Consider the following 21,979-nt stretch of genomic DNA (forward strand, 5'->3'; position numbering starts at 1 on the left):
ATGCCCATTTTAGGGGTGAATGGAGGTGTCGTGCTACCATTCCAGGTGGGGCAGGTTTGTTGTTGATTCAGGCAGTGGAAAAGAGACTATTGGTGTCTTTGGTATATTTGACAGGATTTTAATGCTGAATGAGGGGGGTCAGACTCCCAGTCAGACCATCAAGCAGAGAGACAACAAATGAGCCCCTAAACCCCATGAATCGCCCCTTTAATTATTTGCTTCTTAGCCCAGGTACCAATAATCATAGTGTGCATGTCCCATGCTTACACTCCCAAGAGCCTTTTGTACCCAAACAATATCATATGAGGGTAATGAAACATGGGTGGAAAGCAAAGTCACAGGGAGCAGCTGTAGAGACTTGCAGCTGGAACCAAAAAAGAGCCTGAATATCTGTAAGGGCAGGAACGGACGCTGGGCAGGTTTTCAGATCCAGCAGACATGGTAAAGGAGGAGTCAGAGTCCTCAGTGGCTTTAGCAAGTATTTTATTGGGATTTACCTGGTACAAGGCAGGCAGGGATCCTGGCAGTCCTCCCAGCCCCCAGCAAATCCTCACTCTATCTGGGCTCTCTGGCTTTCTCTCTGCTTCTCTTCTTCTCTTGGCTTCTCTGCTTTCCTGCTTCTGTTCGTTCTTGGTTTCTGCTGGCGTTCGCCTTAAAAGCCCAGTCTTAGCCCAGGTGAATTCCATCTAATATGCCCACACCCTATTCCAGGTGCCCGCCAACAGGCATGCATTCAGGACCACAATGATCCATCATCTATCCTGATGGCGGGAGGGCAGAAAAGCCTGACATTTTTTCCTTACCCTACAATATCCCATATTCCTTACAGGAGGTTAGTTCAAGACCTCCGCTTAGTGAATGAAATGGTAATTCCTCTGCATCCTGTCATCCCCATTCCCAATACTTTTCTGACCCAGATTCTGGAGGGGAACAAAATTGTTCAAGGCCACTTGGATATCTCTACACTCAGAATCACAGTTTTTGTTTAAAAGGAACTCCAACCACTATGGAAAGTTGTGTGCAGATTCCTCAACTGACTAAAGATAGATTTTCAAGATGATCCAGCAATTCCACTCCTAGGTATTTACCCAAAGGACACAGAAACATCAATTCCAAAGAGTACCTGCACCCCTACGTTTATAGCAGCACTGTTTACAATCGCTAAGCTTTGGAAACAACCCAAATGCCCCCAAAAATAGATGACTGGATCAAGAAGATGCGGTGCATATGCACCATGGAATATTACTCAGCATTCAAAAAAGATAAATGCATGCAATTTGCAGCAACATGGATGGAGCTGGAAGGGATCATGCTCAGCAAAATAAGCCAGAAAGAAAAAGAAAAATACCGGATGGTCTCACTCATAGCAGGAATCTAGAAAACTTAAATAAGGGACCAGGAAAAAGAATAACCATAAGAAAGAAAAAGTCAAAATCAACAAACAACTATGAACCAGAGACACTCTATGGGGTCAAAATAAGGGGATTGCAATTGTAGGGAGAATATAAAAATAAAATTAAAAAAATAAAAGGAAATTCAAGGGCCTCTGTAGGGTAAGGAAAAATGTCAGGCTTTTCTGTCCTCCTGCTATCAGGATAGATGATGGATCCTTGCGGTCCTGAATGCATGCCTGATGGCGGGCACCTGAAATAGGGTGTGGGCATAGGTAGATGGGATTCACCTGGGTTGAGACTGTCTTTTAGGGCAGCGTCACGGGGACACAAGTAGAAACTGAAAGAGAAGCCGAGAAAGAAGAAGAAGCCGAGAAGCAGCAGCTCTAACGGAAGAGCAGAGAAGCAGAGAGAAGGCCGGAGAGCCCAGTTAGAGTGAAGACTTGCTGGGGGCTGGGAGGACTGCCTGCCTCCCGGCCCCCCAGCAACCTTGCCTGCCGTGTACCTGGTAATCCCAATAAAAACCTGCAAAACCACTGAGAACTCTGACTCCTCCTTTACCCGGTCTGCTGGATCATAGAAAACCTGCACTGTGGCCCTTCCTGACCCTACAGCCTCCCCAATGGCGCAGGGGTTGAGCACAGTGCTGTGAAGCTGTGTGCAGCCTCTGTAGCATGCATGGGTTGAATTCTTGGCGGGTCAGGGAGAGGCCCACATAGTGTGGCAGACCTCTCCTGCCTCTGGTGAATTCTCTCACCCTCCTATGCCTCTGACTGCACCCCAGTTCTTGTGTAAATAAATCTTTTAAAAATTACAAAAAAAAAAAAAAAGACACCTTAAAAAGCTGAACAGGAAACCTCATCCCCATGTCCCGCCTTGCTGCCAGTTGCCCTTATTCAGGTCTGCGACATTCTCAAGGAAATTGTTATATAGGAGTTTCAATTGTTGTATGGGAGTTCCTCCTTGACTGATGACTTATTTTTTGATTCTGAAACTGTTCTCCAGGTAAAACATAACAGCTCTGGCTAAATTCCAACAGGCCCAGCAATGGTTAACAGAAAGATGCTCTCAGCAGACTGGCCAGATGCTATTTTCTCCAGGGGATCTGGTGGTGGTTAAATCCCTCCACTCATTTACTCCCTCTCTAGAGGCTTCGTGGTAAGGCCTTTTAGGGTAAGGAAAAATGTCAGGCTTTTGTGCCCTCCCGCCATCAGGATAGATGATGGATCCTTGCGTTCCTGAATGCATGTCTGATGGCGGGCAACTGGAGTAGGGTGTGGGCATAGGCAGATGGCATTCACCTGGGCTAAGACTGGGCTTTTAAGGGCGGTGTCACGGGGACACCAGTAGAAGCTGAAAGAGATAGCTGAGAAAGAAGCAGAGAAGCAGAGAGAATGCCAGAGAGCTCAGATAGAGTGAGGATTGGCTGGGGGCTAGAAGGACTGCCAGCCTCCCAGCCCCCCAGCACCCTTGCCTGTGATATGCCTGGTAAATCTAAATAAAAAAACCTGCGAAAGCCCTGAGGACTCTGACTCCTCCTTTACCGGGTCTGCTGGATCAGAAAACCTGCACTTTGTCCTTCCTGTCCTTACAGGCCCATTCACAGTAAACCTTGCCACCCTACTGTATAAAGGTGTAAGGCCCAGAGTCCTGGTTCCATCATTCATGCATGAGGGGCTGGGGACTGGCACCTGTTTCAGAGGGAGCTGCAGCCCCTGCTTCCCAGTACAGCTGTGAGCCTCTTGAGGATTTGAAACTCCTGTTCTGTAGACGTCCAGGTGAGACTGCTTCAGGCAATCCCCATGTACTTTCTTCTCATTAAGGCTGCTCCTTTCAGCTACATTGTTCTGACAAACCTCTCTCACAATCCTGTCAACACAGTGAAGACTTTGCATATCATGAAGCCACCCTCGCAAACCTCACTGAGGATATCTCGAACATCTCATTCTGCAACAGGTGGTCTTTCAGAAACCTAGAGAGCTCCCTTCAAAGCCTGGCTAATGCCATAATCACTGAGCCTTAGATTAACTCCTTAAAGAACAAGGTTGGGGGGGTCTGTGTTGTAATTAATAAAACCTGTTGTAGTTTCATCAATTCCAGCTCACAGGTGGAGGGGGGCATCCATGTATCAAGGTTTCAGGACTCCATAACCTTAAGGAAACATCTGTCCAGGACTCCATAAGGAAACATCTGTCACCCAACTCGGGATCAAGGTCAAGGGTGGATTCCCTTCGCCACTTGGTTCCTCCTCTTCTTGAGATACTTGCTAGCAATTCTGCTGTTTTCCATTTTTGACCCTTGCCTCTTAAATCTCTGTAAGGGCAGGAAATGGACACAGTGCAGGTTTTCTGATCCCATGCAGACCGGCTAAAGGAGGAGTCAGAGTCCTCAGTAGTTTTGCAGGTTTTTTATTTGGGGTTCACCAGACATATGGCAGGCAGGGATGCTGGCTGGGGGGCTGGGAGGCTGGCAGACCTCCCAGCCCCTAGCAAGTCTTCACTCTATCTGGGCTCTCTGGCGTTCTCTGCTTCTGCTTCGGCTTCTCCTTCAGATTCTGCTGCTGCTGCTGCTGCTGCTGCTGCTGCTGCTACTGCTGCTGCTGGCGTCCCCGTGACGCCACCCTTAAAAAGCACAGTCTTAGCTCAGCTGAATCCCATCTACCTATGCCCACACCCTATTCCAGGTGCCCGCCATCAGGCATGCATTCAGGACAAGGATCCATCATCTATCCTGATGGTGGAAGGGCAGAAAAGCCTGATATTTTCTTTACCCTACAATCTCATTCTCAATTTTGTTTCTTTCAGGCTACAAGAAGTCAAGTTCCAAACCATGGTCCAGAGAGACCCACCTGTGACCATTCTCACTGACTTCCCCTGGAGTTCCCTGGATAGAGCCCTTTTGGGTGTGACCCCTGACTGCTGCATCCTTTGCCCCCACTCAGCAGGAAGCAGCCAGATTAGTCTTCATGTATTTCCCCTATTGGCCTTTAGGGTCACTAATCTTAAAAGGAGAATGAAAAAAAGGAAAGAATGGGTGTAGGTGGTCATTTAGGATCAGTGTGCCCCAAGCCCCAAGTCCATTTATCAGACTGAATGAGAAACAATTGCAGACCAGGAATACCCCACCCACCCAATTCAATTTAAAAATGGAATGTTGGGGCCTCCCTGGTGGCGCAGCGGTTGAGCACTGGGTTGCGAAGCTGCCCACAGCCTCTGCAGCTCCGATTCGATCCCCGGCTGCTCCCTGGTCACAGGAGGAGGGTCCCACATGGCGCACAGACCTCTCCTGCTGCCCGCTGCTCCCCTCAGCAGTGTACTTCGGTCCTTCTGCCTGCTCTGCTCCCCGCTCTGGCTCTGGTGAATTCTCTCACCCTCCCGAGCTTCTGACTGTATCCAGTGCTTGTATAAACAAACAAACAAATAAATAAATTTAAAAAACAATAAAAATGGAATTTTCAGAACAGAAATGTAATAATACAATAGCAATGGAATAAAGCCTGTTTTGTAAAAGTAGGATGGGTAATATGGAAAAAGTCAGTGGGCTTTGATAGCCTCGGACACCCAGCCAAACACCAAAGAGATACAACTCAGAGACACCCAAAGGCCAAATCCCTACTCCTTGCCCACTGTACCCATATAAGCACCTACTTCTTTTTTTTGTCTACCTTTTTTTTATTTTTTATTTTTTTAATATTAAATTTTATTTTTATATTCCCCCATACAATTGCAAACGCCCCATTCTGACCCCAATCCTTCCCCTCCCGCCCCCCACCCCCCAAAAAGTGTCTCTGGTTCATAGTTTTTTGTTGATTTTGATTTTCACTTTCTTATATTCATTTTCCTGGTCCTTTATTTAAGTTTTCTAGATTCCTGCTATGAATGAGACCATCCGGTATTTTTCTTTTTCTTTTTGGCCATATAAGCACCTATTTCTTACCCCCCTCAGTAGCTAGCCATTTGGGACCTCTATTCCCAGAGAGTGTTCCTGTCCTAGTACCCACTTATCAATAAATCACTTGTTGTTTCTTTAACTTTGTCTTGATGTTGAATTCTTTCCTCACCAAAGACAAGAACCAAGTAAAGGCCTACCTGGAGTCCTTGGACTCCAGTCCTGCTCCCCCAAACCCCAATTCACTATAACTCAACCACAAAATGCTAAAAACCTAATTTAAAAATAGACAACTTGAATATATATTTCTCCAAAGCACATGATAAGATGTTCATTGTCACCACTTTCTAAGTCACTCTATTTTACTGCCAGTAAAATTTCTCTGAAACATAGATTTCATAGAAAACAAACATCCGAAAACTCACCTTGCAATTTAATTCCTTTGATGTTATGATTCAATGCGATTTTTTCAAACATTTCATTATGGAATCACCTCTGGTACCATTCAATTTTATTCCATCATATTCAAATATAACTTGAGATTATTTGTTAATATAAATGTTCTTAGAAAATGGCCAAGCAAGGGCAAAGTTTTACAAATCCTTTTCATAAAGCATTAGTGAATTTTAAGAATTTTGGAACTAAGAGATAACTAAAATCATGAAAACTGAACAATTAGTTATTACCAGTGATTTGAAGACAAGGGCATTATGAGATTTTACAAATTGTGGTGATGATACGTGGAGTCCTTTGTAAAGTGAACTTGTTGAATGTGCATGGGTGTTTTCTTATCAGTGTATTAGATCATTTCAGACAAAACAGATAATCATATTTTTTTGATATTTCTGTATGATTTGACACACAGTGAGCACACTCTCATTTTCTCAGCTGGTTTTCAAGACAGCACACTGTTCTCATTTTCTCTTAATTCATTGGCAGATTTTTGTTCTCTTCATTACTGTTCTCTTCAGTAGCATTCAGTCCTCGATTCTCTACGTTGTCATACATTTGCCACTTTATATACATTTGCCATCAAATCTTATGGTTTAAATAGAGTACACATAGTGAGAACTCCAAAATTAATAGCTACAGCCTTGACTTCTCTCTTGAGATGCAAAGTAATAAAGTCAACTACTTTCTCAACATTTTCATTATAATGTCTAATAAAATTTTCAATATTAACAGATATAAAAGTAAGCCTTAATTATTCTGCACTTGCTAAATAAACAATTTTTTTTCTTCACATGTTCTTCTTATTCTGTAAATGTTGCCAACTTTATCCCAATTATCCATTTATGGACAGAAATTCCAGGATTTGTTCATGATTCTTCTTTTCCCTACAGCTTCATATCCTATCCATACCAAAAAAAAAAAAAAAAAAGGAATAGAAAGATCTGGAAAGAGCTAGCGTGTTGCAATACAGACTATACACAAAACACTGCTACCACCATAGTTTAAGCTATAATCTGTAATCATTGTGCATGAAGACTTCTGTTTCCTCACAATCCTTTCTCTTCTCTATCTCTCACATACCAAAAACAGTGTTTTTTTTTTAGCTATGCATGTAAATTATATCATTTCTCTGTTCAAGCCCTCTGTAGATTGCCCTACACATTTACATTAAAATTGAATTCCTTACCATGCGCCTGGAAGTCCTACATAATCTTGACCCATTTCATCTTTGAATTTTTCTTCCATAACTAGCCCCTAAATCACTATGGTCCTTCTATACTGTATTATTAGTATTCTTCAAACAAATACGGTTGTCTTCTTCTGGGCCTCTATACTGAATTCTGTCTTGAAACCTTTGCTTTTACATCTTCTTTTTGTTTGCTCCATTGCTTTATTCAGGCCTTTGCTCAGATGGCTTCTTCCTCAGAAATCCCTTCATTCTCCAAAAGATATCGTTACCTTCCATCATTCTCTACCACTACATTTTTTAAAAAATAAATTCATGATTTGGCAGTTTATATTTATTTTTGTATTTGTTCATTGTTTAAGGTTCTCAATCAAATACATTTTTATTTACATATCATAGTTCAAAATATATCAAGAGCACTGATAATCAACACATGACAAATTGCAGGTGCTGAATAAATATTTTTGAGAAAGTTTTAAATGAACTATCAGTAATGGAGTTTCTTCAATATATTTCTTGGCATTATCACAAAAATCAATGCTTATAAAGAGCAATGTCTTGCTCAGTATGAAACCTCATAAAACACATTTTACAAATATAAATTAAGATAATGTTTATTATAATTGTTACATGTAGGATTTAAAAAGAGGTCATGGATGATTATCAATGCATATACTACTGGAATTCTTTTCTAGAACTTCTAATCTTATGTTTAAATAATTTCATTCTAGTGAAATATTATCTCCCAAGGCAGTCTTAATTATTAGAAAAGTATTTTGTAGTTTCAGTTATTCCTTTCGTAAATACATATTGAATTACCTGGGTCTGGATCCAAATGACTTCAAAGTATTCATCTTAGTTCATTTTTAAAAAAATATTTTAGGGCCTCCCCTGGTGGTGCAGCAGTTGAGCGCTGAGCTGCGAAGCTGCCCGCAGCCTCTGCAGCACTGGTTCTATCCCTGGCCACTGGGCGAGGGTCCCACATGGCACGCAGCCTCTCCTGCAGCGTCCGCTGCTCCCCTCAGCAGTGTACTTCATACGTCTGCCTGTTCTGTTCCCTGTTCTGACTCTGGTAAATTCTCTCACCCTCCTGCTTCTGACTGTATCCAGTGCTTGTATAAATAAATAAGTAAATCTTTAAAAAACAAACAAACAAAAAAAACCCACAACATTTTATCTCCAATATAGACAATCCATTATATTTCTGTATTATGGTTAAGTAAAGCTGTTCTTTAAAAAATAATTTTCCATTTTCCATAGAAGGAAACATTAGGTAGTTCAGATAGTTATAAGACAGAACACTTGACATTTTACTCAGGAATACTTGGCATGACCCTAAAAGTAAACTACACCTTTAAAGTTCAAGTTGCTCTGTTGTCTTATATTTCTTTTTTTAAAAAGGTAACGTTCAGACCAGACATTCTACATCATTCTTTAGCTTCAAGCTTTCCTCATCCTTCCTCTTATTCTATACCTCCCCCCTCACTGTATCCATAAAGGTCACTGCATTTGTAACATACCTGGAGAATGAACTCAAAATGAGAGTAAGAGCTAATGATATCAGTTACACATACTATTAGCTTATAAATATTAATAGCTTTTGAATGTTGACTGGTATTTTTTAAAGATTTACTTATTTATGCATACAAGAACTCGGGTACAGGCCAGAAGTGCTTAGGGTGAAATGATTCATCAGAGACAGAGTAAGAAACAGAACAGAAGGAATGACTGAAATACACAGTGGGCGATACAGGAGAGGTCTGCTGTGCCATGTGGATCACCTCCTTGGTGGGGGATTGAACTCATGCTGCAATAGCTGTGGATCGCTGGACTGCTTCATAGTGCTGATGCTTAACCCACTGCATCACTAAGGAGGCCCAAAACACCTCTTTTTTAAAACAGTGATATTTATCTTTACCTTCCAAACCATCTGCTGTTGTCCTTGACAATGAGCAACAAATGTAACGTGAGAGGCCCTTCAGCAAGCGGCTTCAACCTTTATACTGTTAGCTCTATGTGCTTTCACTCTATGCCTTAACTATAAATAATATTCACTTCCATTCCTTAAAATTTTGCATAAACTCATACTATCCATTTGCCTCCTATTTTTGGTTCACACAGCAAGTTTCAACTCAAAGAGTAAGGCCTCTGGAAAGACTTCTTCAACTTTAAGAAAGTTAGTATTCCCTTCCTAGATCAACCTTACATTTTATATATGTATCTCCACTTTGTTACTCATCACGTTTGCATTGCAATCATATACATATGTGTGTGCATATGCACATAAGTGCATGCATATACAGATATGTGCATGTGTGCACACATGCACATATATGCACATACACACATAATATATATCTTGCTCTAATATGTAGGGTATGCTAGGAACTATGTCCAAGGTTAGCTAAAGATTTTACAATGTCAAGAATCTGCAGTTTTGAGTTACATGCTAATGAACTGATTAATTTAGGATCCAAGATGTGTCCCTGATTTTGGATTGGTGGCAAATAGAAGAGGATAGGTAGATCTACAGAACAATCATTTATGAGTCACAGCTAAGCTAAGCCAATCTTGGTTTAAATTTCAGCAAATAATCACAGAAGCTTCTCCTAGCTGGTGAGGATCATACTCGATTCTCTTTTTACATGGTATATTACATGGTATATGTTTAATTGCTATTTAAAAAACATGTTTGTTAAGTATTTCTCTTTATTACTTAGAAGTAGTTAAGGTAATAACAGGGCACAATATCATCTAGTGAATACATACATAACTAAGGTTTTTACTCACTTTATTTTTTCCCAATTATTTGTCCTCTCCTTAGAAAAGTATAACAGACAATTAATTACAGTGTGATTTGGAGTTCTATAAAAAAGGGAATCAATTTCCCATTCATCCTTTATTTTATAAGCATATTAATTCATTCACTAAGCCCCTATAAGTGGTAGAGAAGACAAAAACACTGACTTCATGGAAATTATGTTTAAGTCAATTCACAATTATGGAGATTCGTGTGTTAACCAACTACTATTATTAGTCTTAGAAATGTTCTGGAATCCCAGAAACCTCATTGTTTATGAAAAACTGGTTATTCTTTAGGTAACCTGCTTTCCTTTATTTGTTTGGGTACATAACTAAACAATTTTTCACACCTCTTTTGGATGTAGGCATGCCCATTAACAAGTTCTAGATGATGAACTGTGGACCAATGAGATGTCCATTAGCTACAGTCCTGTTTCTTGAAAATCCTACATATGGCCTAGGTTTCTGAATCAGTCATTGGAAGAAATGCATCCACTTTCAAGAACTACTATTCTCTTCTTTATATGCATAAATGATAAGCCACTGAAATTTTGAAGTGTATTTGTTAAGATAGATAGTGCTATCATATTAATAAGCCAAGCTTATTTTCTCCTCCTCCATGTGGAAGAGCATCAAAATCCCAAAACTTAAGAGATCAGTCACTAACTAAATTCAGAGGTAAGAAATGGATATTGGAGTTATGTGTTCAGTTATTATTATCATTTGGGTTGTTTTAATGGGTAGTTGAATGGAATGGGATAAAAGGGAAACATTGTGATAGCTAGCAAGAGTGAGGAAAACTGGGTATATACTTGTGATCTGCTAAAAGGAAAAAAGTAAAACATGATTTGAGGGTATAAGAAAAGACATTTTGCAGTAAAGAAAAGTACTGTGTGGATTTCCTTGCATTTCTGAAATGAAAGTTCTTTGAACAAAAGGGATTAGAGAGAAGATTTCCAATCATTATATATACCCCAGGACTTGAAATAGTGCCTGCTACAAAGTAGACACATCATAAAAATCTGTCAAGTGAAAAAGTGAGCTTTTAAAACTTTGAAGTCTCTTAGTCTAATCACAATGTCCTGACTGAACATCAGCACATCTTAATGTGACATTTGATTTCAGAATTGTCATGATAATTGACTAACAGTGAATATCCATTTACAGTGAATATCCGTAAGTATTTACAATACTACTAATATAATTAATCCTTAAGAATTTCAGCATATGTTCCTCATCTCAACTGGTTAAGCAATCATTTTGGCTTTTTAATATAACTGGATGATGGAAGAGCCAATTGCCCAGTGAGATGACAATGACTGAAGAAAGGGAGAGTGAACTTAGGAAATCAAAGAAGAGGACAGCAAAGTACCTTTTATTTTATGTAAAGATTTTCCCAACAAAGAATGCTAGTCTTCTGCTAAACTTGTAACGCTTGACATTCAATGAAGATTCCACGTTTTCCTAGAATCCTATGAGATGTTATAAATATATTGAGTGATGCAGGCATTTGCAGTGATGACAATATTGAAAATCCCTATTAACAATTTCTTTAGTGATTTTTTAATCCTCTAGGGCAGTGGGCAGCAGCACTACGCTCTATGGTTGAGATCATGCTCAGTTTTTGATATAATGTAGATGTAATTATAGATGTAATGAAAAGTGAATACTTTAATGCATAGAGGAAGTGTGTAGAGAGTTGTCATAAGGTTCTTATAAATTACCTTCCCAAACTTTTTTTCTTTTTTAAGAGAGAGAACTTCTCTCAGTGGAAGCAAAGGATAGGGGGAAATGCTTGTTCTAAACATGGAAGTCTGTGTTCAGTTAGTCATCTTGCCCTTGCCACTCTATTGTGTAAATATTACAAAGCTTGGATTGTATAGGTCGGGAGAGAATAATTTTCTATTTTTTTTATATTTTTTGATAGTTATTTTTGAATGCATTTTTTATTACCTATGTTTAATATACTAGTGTGTCTAACATTTCATTAGTATTATGTTTTAAAAAATACACCTGATGGTCCAATGAGGCAATTTGTAAAAATATGTAATATGGAAATAAGATTATAGGTCTTATCCTAGGAATCCAATGAGGCAATTTGTAAAAATATGTAATATGGAAATAAGATTATAGGTCTTATCCTAGGAATGGTTCTGATCAAATAAATGATAGCATGAATGTTTTAATAAATATGATATATGGAGATATAAACTTCTATAGGATGAAACCTATGGTCTGTGATTTATATCAATGTTTTAATCCAAAAATTAATGATGCACAATTAAAATCTTCATTATTCAATACATTAGCATTACAAGGGGTATGTATGCAAAAGGGATATCATGTTTATAATGTGAACTCCTTCCTGGATGGATGTTCCAATATCTAAAATGCTAATCTAATTTGTCCTGTTCCATTATGTGCTGTATTTAGGATACGACTTATAAAAGCAATGATGGCTACAGAAAAATTGAAACAAAGTTTTATTATAAGTCAGAGGTATTTGATAATTAAAGGTACTTATTTCTTTTTTTAGGGGTTTTGGTTTTCAACAACAGGTTTTATATAAATTTATTTTTAATTTTAATTTTATTTTTAAATGCATTTATTCATTTTAATTCAAGAAATACTGCTCAGGTATTGGTACCATAGTGCACCTGCCACTAAATGACAAATATTCAACACCATAGTATATTGTGCTTCTTTCCTTCTTTATTCTTACAGTCCCCCAACTGGACGTTTCAATTCTGTAGTCAGCTTTCAAGGGTTAATTTTTAGTCTAGTCTGTATGTGACTCTTAGGTTAGTTACTCTATATTCCACATATTATTGACATCATCTGGTATTTAGCTTTGTCTTTCTGACTTATTTCACTTAGCATTATCCCTTGAGCTCTACCTATGCTGCTCCAAATGACATGAGTTTATCTTTTTTTGATAGATGATTAATATTCCAATGTTTCTATAAACCAGACACTGAGGTTGTTTCTCTTTCAAATTTGTAAAGAATAGATGTATTTATTAAACCACAGTTTCCTAGAATTCTGTGAGATATCAGTGAAAGTTTTTCAAAAGTATGTATTTTTCTTTAAGAATCGCATGAGTGATACCAGCATTTGCAGTAATAGCAATAACTGAGAGCACCTATTTTTTAATATTTTATTTTATATAATTCTTACATCATTTTTTTCATTTTTGTACAATGTGAGTATTTTCATTTTGGTTATATTCCCCATAAAATTGCACTCCCCCTTATTATGACCCTAATCCTTCCTCTCCTTGCCCCTCACCCCCATAGTGTGTCTCTGTTTTATAGCTGCTTGTTGATTTTGATTTTTACTTTGTATTAATTAGTCTTTTTCCTGGTCCCTTAATTAGGTTTTCTAAATTCCTACTATGAGTGAGACCATCTGGTATTTTTCTTTTTCTTTCTAACTTATTTCACTGAGCATGATCCTTTCTAGCTCCATCCATATTGCTGCAAACTGCATGTGTTTATCTTTTTTGATTGCTGAGTAATATTCCATTGTGTATATGTATCACATCTTCTTGATCCAGTCATCTATTTTTGGGCATTTGGGTTGTTTCCATAGCTGACCTTGTAAATAGTGCTGCTATAAACATAGGGGTGCAAGTGCCCTTTGGAAGTAATGTTTCTGTGTCATTTGGGTAAATACCTAGTAGTGGAATTGCTGAATCATATGGAAGCTCTATCTTTAGTAGGTTGAGGAATCTCCACACAGCTCTCCATAGTGGTTGGACCAGTTTACACTGCCACCAGCAGTGCGGGAGAGTTTTTTTTTTCTCCACAACCTTGCCAACATTTGAGAACCCCTATTAACAATATCTTTAGAATCTGTCACACCTCTAGTGAAAGGGAAAGAGAACAATGCTTTTGTGTTTTATAACTAGATGCACATAACATATATCCCATGCTTGGTGTTTCTTGAACTTGAATTTGAAATATATATTTTCTCATTAATTTTGTAAATGTCTCAACCATTAGTACTCAAATATTTCTTATCCATTTTCTAATTTTTTATCTTGTGGTATCCCAAATACTTGTTAAATCCTTTGAAATTTTCTCACAATTTTTGGATCATACATACTCCTTTTATTCTTTCTATTTTTCATCTTTGAATTTCCATCTGGGAAATTTTTGTTAACTTATTGTCAAGCTCACAAGTCTGCTCCTTTACTATGCACACTTAACTGAGCCTCTGAAAGGTAGTCTTCATTTCTGTAACAATGTATGTTTTAGAATTTTTCTTTGAATATTTTTGGTATATCAATTTTCTGAGTATCATTTGTTATTAAAATTTGTCTATTTTTCCTTAAACTACTAATAATAGTGATTATAAATGTCTGTATGTTGCAATACCTGTGTTGCAATACCTGTGTTGTATTCTATTTCTGATACTTTGTCTCATTATACTGCTTTTACTTGCCTTTTAGTATACCTTCTAAATTTGTTTGGATGCCACATATGTCAGACTGAAGTTTGTGTCCCTAGATCATATACTGAAGTACACAGAATTCAAATTCCATTTATGATAAAATAAAATTTCAAAAAAATGGGAACATAAGAAACATACTTTAAAATAATAAAAGTCTATACATAGGTAAACCCATAACTGGTGTCATATTCAATGGTGAAAATCTGAAAACATTTTCTCTTAGGTCAGGTACAAAACAAGGATGTCCACTTCACCACTATTTGTCAACATATAATTGTAGGCCCCCCTGGTGGCACAAGGGGTTAGGACGCCACCTATGAAGCTGTCAGCAGTCTCTGCAGCAAGAGTTTGATCCCCAGCTGGCCAGGGAGCAACCCACGTGGTGTAGCAGACCTCTCCTATCTCGCCCGCTGCTCCCCTTAGCAGTGTATTTCAGTAAATCTCCCTGTTCTTTTCCCCACTCTGTCTCTGGTGAATCCTCTCACCCCCCACACCTCTGGCCTGTACCCCAATTCTTATATGCATAAATAAATAAATCTTTTAAAAATAGATAATTTTAAGTCTCTGCTGGAACAATTAAGCAATAAAAAGATATGAAAATAACCCAAATTGGAAAAGAATAAGTAAAAATATCACTATTTGCAGATGATATCTATATATATATATGTTGTTACATAGAAAATACATAGAAAATATGCACAGAAAACACTAAAGACTACACTAAAAAAATCTTAGAACAATAATCAATACTAAGAGACAAGGTCCAAAACCAATACCCAAAAAATCTGTTTTGCTTAGATATGCAATCAATGAACTAGATAAGAAAGTTTTCAAGAAAACAATCCTATTTATAATAGCAACAAAAAATTAAATACTTGTGAATTAACAACAGAAGAGTTTAAAGAACTGTACCACAAAAAAAAAATAAACTATAATAAATTATTCAGAGATATAGAAGAAGAAATCAAGAAATTGAAAGACATTTCTTGCCCATGGATTAAAGGAATTAACATTGTTACAATGTCCATCTTATCCAAAGCAATATATACATTCAGTACAATCCCTATCAAAATGTCCATCAAATTCTTAAAATAGATGTAACAAACATTACTGAATTTTATATGGAACCACAGAAGACCCTCAACAGCAAATGCAATCTGGACAAAAGAAGAAAGGAGTTATCCTATTTCCACACTTCAAACTCTACTACAAAGCTATAGTAATCAAAACAGTATGCTATTGGAATAAAAGTAAATACATAGACCAGTGGAATAGAATTGAAAGTCCAGAAACAAAAATAAATACAGAACACACAAACATACACACAATGGAATGCTACACAGCTGTTAAAAAAAGATTATTTTTTAACATTTTGAAAACATGGATGATACTAAAAAGTTATGTTCATTAAAATTAGTCAGGAGAAAAACAAATGCAATATGATTTTACTCACATGTGCAATATAAAGAAATAAAATAATAGAACAGAGGAACTAATCCAAATCAGTACTAGATATCTGACTGCAGCATCAATGTTACTAGAGTGGGAGAGAAAGGGTGAACACAAAGATTGGAAGGTACCCAATGGATTCTGGTGTTGGGAATGCTGTGATAATATAAAAATAAAGTGTGATACTGTACCTGTAGAGCATATACAATGTTGTAGACCAATTTTATATCAATAAAAAATAAGAAACATTTTAAACAAATAAATAAACCTTCCTTAAGTCATGATATTCACTTCTGTACATTTAACTCTGCAATGCCTATTTTTCTAATTGTATCACTATAAATGATCTGCCTGTTCTGCTCCCCACTCTGTCTCTGGTGAATCCTTTCACCCCCAGCACCTTTAGACTACACCACAACGCTTGCATAAATAAATAGAACAAATATTTTTAAAAATGTTAAAAGTTAAAAATAACTGATTTGATTTATAGCATTTGCTATATTTGAGAAATAAGAATCACGAGATTAAATGAGATATGTCATTTAAATTAGATTAAAAATGAATATTCACACATTATTAACATCAATATTTCATTTTAGTTATTTTAAATGTTTATATTATCATTGAGATTTTAAAGAGAAATATCTGTATTATTCATGCATCAGAAATTGTTGATTGATTATAATATAAACTGTTTATAAACAATTACCAATGGACTCTAAAAACGGGGATTTTGTGTTCATGAGATCTTCAAAATAACCCTTAAAATCTAACACATTCAGAAATTTAATAAAAATCCAATCAGTTATTTTTAACATTCTTTTTTAAAGATTTTTATTTATTTATGCAAGAGCTGGAATGTAGGCCAGCGGTGTAGGGGTAAGAGCATTCACCAGAGACAGAGCGGGGAGCATAACAGGTGGGTTCACTGAAAATCACTGCTGAGGGGAGCAGCAGGTGAGACAGGAGAGGTCTGCTGTGCCATGTGGGTTAGCTCCCCGGCAGGGGTTTGAACTTGTGCTTCAATGACTACCAATAGCTTCATAGTGCTGAGACTTAACCTATTGTGCCACCAGGGAGGCCCATTTTTAACATACTTTATGAAATTAGAGTTCAGAATCCAAGAGAAACTCCTGTGGTCAGGAAAATGGACTGTTTTAATCCATAATGTTATATTACATATAAAGTATAAAACATAGCATATTGGTTCATTTCAACCTTTGAAATCACATTATATAAAAGAACCCAAAAGAAGAGCATTTACTCTGAAGTTGTCATGCTGCAGAGAACACCTGAGAGTTAAACATATAATGTTATGGTATGCTTTTAAGATACTGTGTCATCATTTTAATTGTATACTCTTCCCTATTAGATAATAAGGATTCCAAATGGATACTTATGCACTATTTCAGATGTTTAAGTAGTTGTTCTGAATCATAATTATTGTTTCATAAACTAGAGTCAAAACCAAGATTTTTTAAATTGTGAGCTGTTGTGAAACAACAGAGATAGGAGCGTAGCCCATAATGAAGAGATTCTTAAGATTCATTGAAATGAAATGACAGTATCATTGTATTCTCCTAGTAGTCCCCAAGACATTGTACTTCATTAATTATTATCAGAAATTAAAAGCCTAGCAATAAAGGAAGTGGAACTAGAAATCATGTCAAGTAGTTGATGTAATAAATTAATGATTTGTTCTTTTCAATGATCACCACTTGCAAAAACCTTGAAATAAGCTAAAACATAGAAATTACTTTATGTCCACTGTGAATATATCAGTAAATCTATCACCAAGATAATTTCAGGACAAATAATGCCATAGTGAAAGCAATCATGTACTGCACAACATAATTGTTGTTTTAAAATTTATTTTGCCGAGGAAATATTCATGAATTTTTAGTCACCATGCTTAAGTGTATCACTTTTTTCCCAGGAATTAGTTAAGTGGTGAAATTTTATTTTATTTTATTTTATTTAACGATTTATTTATTTATACAAGAACCGGGGTACAGGCCAGATTCGCAGAATGGGGAGAGGATTCACCAGAGACAGAGCGGGAAACAGAACTGGCAGAATGACTGAAATACACTGCTGAGGGGAGCAGTGGGCAAGACAGGAGAGGTCTGCCATGCCGTGTGGGACCCTTGCTGGATGGCTGGGATTGAATCAGTGCTACAGAGGCTGCAGTCAGCTTCACAGCACTGCACTCAACCTCCTGCACCACCAGGGAGGCCCATAAAATTCTATTTATTGATCTAAATAAGCATTAGTAATTGCTCTAAAAATGCTTTTGAATGGGAAGTTGTCTGTTTTGCTAAAATATACTATCTTAGAAATATCAATTGAATTGTAAGAGTAAAGGAGCTAGATACTGTACATATTTGCTTGAATTACTTCCCCTACATGTATAAATGGAAATATCAAGGCTTATGGTATCCATAATTGTAAAATTACCTAACTATACTGAGCTCAACTCTGAAATGAGTTACAACAGTAAATAAAATATGTTGTTGCAAGTTGAGAATGAGTGTCATGGACAGAATGTTTATGTCCCCCAAATCCACATGTGGGAATATCTACCTCAATGTGATGACAATTTGAGATTGTGTTTTTGGGAAGAAATTAGATTTAGATCATATCACCATAGTGGGGTCCCATGATAGGATTATTAACTTTATAACAAAAGGAAGAGGGTGAGACCCACAGTTCATTCTTGCTCTGTGTCATGTGAGGACATGGCCAGAATGATATAGCTAAATGCAAACCAGGAACTAAATCTACTACTGCCTTGTTTCCAGAACTGTAAAAAATAAATTCTATTGTTTAAGCTATCCCATTTATGGTATTTTGTTATAACTAACTTACAAAAGCAGTGAGGTAATGTTTGGAAAGTATGATAATGTATATCTAAATATATATCCCACATTCTCGATCACTTAGGTGAAGATGTTAATATATTAATATATTAATTAATTATTTTATTGTGTCACTGTCTTTGTAGGAAGTTCTCCAGGTGTAAAATAAAATGGACTGTGTTCATTCTTTTCCAGTGGTGACATACCTGAAAAACAATATATTTCACTTTACTTTTGAGCTAAACTACTTATAAAAACAAATGTGGTCTTTAGATCATCTTGATTGTAAATAAATGGTTCAAATATATGTTTGTTGTTGCAACCATTGGAGAACCAACTTGGTACAGATAAGTTTGAAAAATAAAGATTTGACAATGATAATATATATTGTTAGAGAAATGACTTCTATGGTTGGCAGGTTGGTAGTTGCTTCTTTGCTTTTATACTACCTTGCATTTCAGTTTTTTATAAGAATGCAACCAATTTATATTTTCTATCTCCCATGACATGCATTTAGATTTAGAGTAGTTGGCATGACAATTTTATCATATGGAAAAACATATTTTAAATTCCGGGTAGAATAAATACTTAAAGAATATTATTAGTGGTTGAAGAATTTCTTGTACCAAAATATGAATTAACAAAATAAAAGGACCTAGAAATAATGCTTAAATAGAGTCAAATCCCAGAATGCTATCAATATTTTAGTATAAATGATCTAATGCTACATTTAAACAGACATGCCATCAAAGAAAAAAAAATCTTTGGCCATGGGAAATATGGTTCCATCACATGGCTGGCTATCACTCACAGCACTTTATAGTCATCTCTCCTTTTTCCCCACTTTCATCTATATAGTGTTTCATTGGTATTGTAAGGGATGTTTTTGTACTTCCAAATATATTCAGAATAAAAAGTTCCAAGAGTGAAAACGTGGGACAAAATTGGGATTATAATTGGAAGTTAAAATTTTAATATTAAACTCAGAATTTCAAGTTACTCATTGAAGTTGCAGCTATCTGATGATAAGGAAATTTATTATGGAAGTGAGTAATATATGTGGAAAGGTAGCACTACTCATTCAACAAATTGTTCCTATTCCATCAATAACAAAATTATTAAGAAGGCTCCTGGGGGACTAGTAGAATGGAATCACTTAAATGGGGTAGGTGATCTTTAAATACATGATAATAATAAAAAAAAATCCTGTTCAGGAAGTTATTATTTCTATCAATGCATAAAGGTTAAAGAAAGAAAAGCAAAATGTGAAATTGGTATTGAATTCAATGGATTCCTTAAAATTCGGTGATCCTCAGCAAACAATGGCAATGGAAATCAAAGGAATGAGTATATTTCTTAGCAAATATATGTGGTAAAACAGAAATCATAAACCCAGGTTAATCATGGAAAATCTCTGTAAACATTTTAAGTTAGGCAAATATGGGTATGCCTACAGATGTTTAATATTGACTAGTGGCTTGCTATTTTATTTAAATCTCAATCAATAACAAAACCATTTGGAATAACGGGTGGCTCTAGGTTTTTTTCCCTGAGCATATTGATACTAGTAGATTCATAACTTTAGCACTGAAGCTACAGTTTAATGGTGTCAGTTGCACAAAAACTATGGTACTTCAAAGAGGCAACAACAGTTTGAGAGTTAATCATAATTTTGTTGTGACTGTTAACATATAAAATTAGTTGAAAATATCATTGAGTTAATGGAAATAGAGTTGCATGTTCCAATAATTACAAAAATGGGAACGGTTTATTTCAGATGGAAACAATTTTCTCTCAAAGATATCTCTTCTCTCAAGGAATCTGTCCATAAGTGTCTTTTAAAACACATTCGAAATTCAGAAGAGACAGTTTGCAGCAGAAATTTTACAGGGATACTTAGGTTTAGCCACACTTACACATGCACAGAAGAAAGAGGGAGGTAACGAAAAGACCTTCAGAAAAACAAGCACTTTTTCCCCCTGGTGTCATTTCTTTGGATATGTACCGCCTTGGAGAAATGTATAAATCATTTTTATACATGGAACTGTCTTAGAAAACTAGAGATTTTAGTACAAAGAAATCAATTCACTGAAAAATTGCCCACATGCAATTGTTATGAGTTACTATGTATACACAAGAGAAGCTTACAAAGGACTCCTGTTTTATAATTATGATGCACATCAGTATAGTGGGCTTATACTTTCTCCAGGCCTGAGTTACACTTAGTATTACAAATAATATTATAACAATGCTGAAAATACTGATACAAAACAGCTTTAAGATGATATTTCCAAAAAAATATCCCTCCATTTAAAATTGAACTGTTTAATCCAGGTTTTCATCTTGAATGTTTCAGCTTTAAAAAACATTTTTCAAGAAAATACTAGTGTTTAAAACATCTCTTAAAATGTCTATTAAATGGCAGATTTTCTTAAATAGGTTACTTTTTTACAAAGTATAATCCAAAACTCTTTCTTACAGGGAAACAAAACTATGACCTTCAAATTCTAAACCAAAAACATTATTTGTGATACATAGTTCTTCCATATCCTGGGAAAAAAATCCTTGATTATTTTAACATGCTAATTTATTTACAGACTTCAAAATATTCCAGCAACACACACCAACTTTCAGGACAAGTCAAAGTCATTCCACAATTATTTATCATAATTTTCTATCATTTTTATATATTGCCCAGTACAAAAAGTATATCTATGTGAATATTTCTGCGTCTACAGTATGTGGGAATTTTAGATAGCAATCTCATTAAGCCAAGCAAATTGTGATGTGTATTGTTCTTTCTAAGCAGAATTAGAAACACAAAAAGAACGCCTTTGGCAAACATTCATTTTGATGCACATGTGTCTTCCTTTGGAAAAGCAAAATTACAAGTACAACATATTCACTAGACTTTATCAGTTCTAATCAAACTTTGAAAATTTGTCAAAGTTTAATATTTAAAATCTATGGGAGAGCAGAGTTAGTGACTTCCCCCAAAGTATTGAACTTTAGAAAAGTTTATTATAAGAAGATGCATTTCACATAAAACGTTTAGTTAGGGAGGTCAGATGCCATGCTAAAACTGCCATCTACAGTTCCCTTTAGTCATTTCATTTTGAAAGTACTTGATTCTGTTAGAAATCTGTTAGGCGGATCATGCAGCTGGTAGACAATTTCAGTTTGCTTGGATTATGCGTAATGGCAATACAGCTTTTATCATTGTATAAGAAAACTTTGTCCCTGATTCCTACTGGTCATTTTAAATTTATTTATTTATGTAGTTAGTTAGTTGGTTTGTTTGTTTTCTACAGCAGTATACAGTGCTGTTATTAATTAAACTTAAAGGATATTTTATTTAGCTTTATTTATCTAGTTCGTGTGCACATATGTATAAAATATGTAGGCCTTATTTGTTAAAGATAAATATTTGCTATCAAATGAATTTTAAATATTTCTGTTAGAGATTTATTTAGAAGATCAAATTGCCAAAGTTCATA

Source organism: Talpa europaea, assembly GCF_964194135.1.
Source record: "Talpa europaea genome assembly, chromosome: 5".
NCBI lineage: Eukaryota > Metazoa > Chordata > Mammalia > Eulipotyphla > Talpidae > Talpa > Talpa europaea.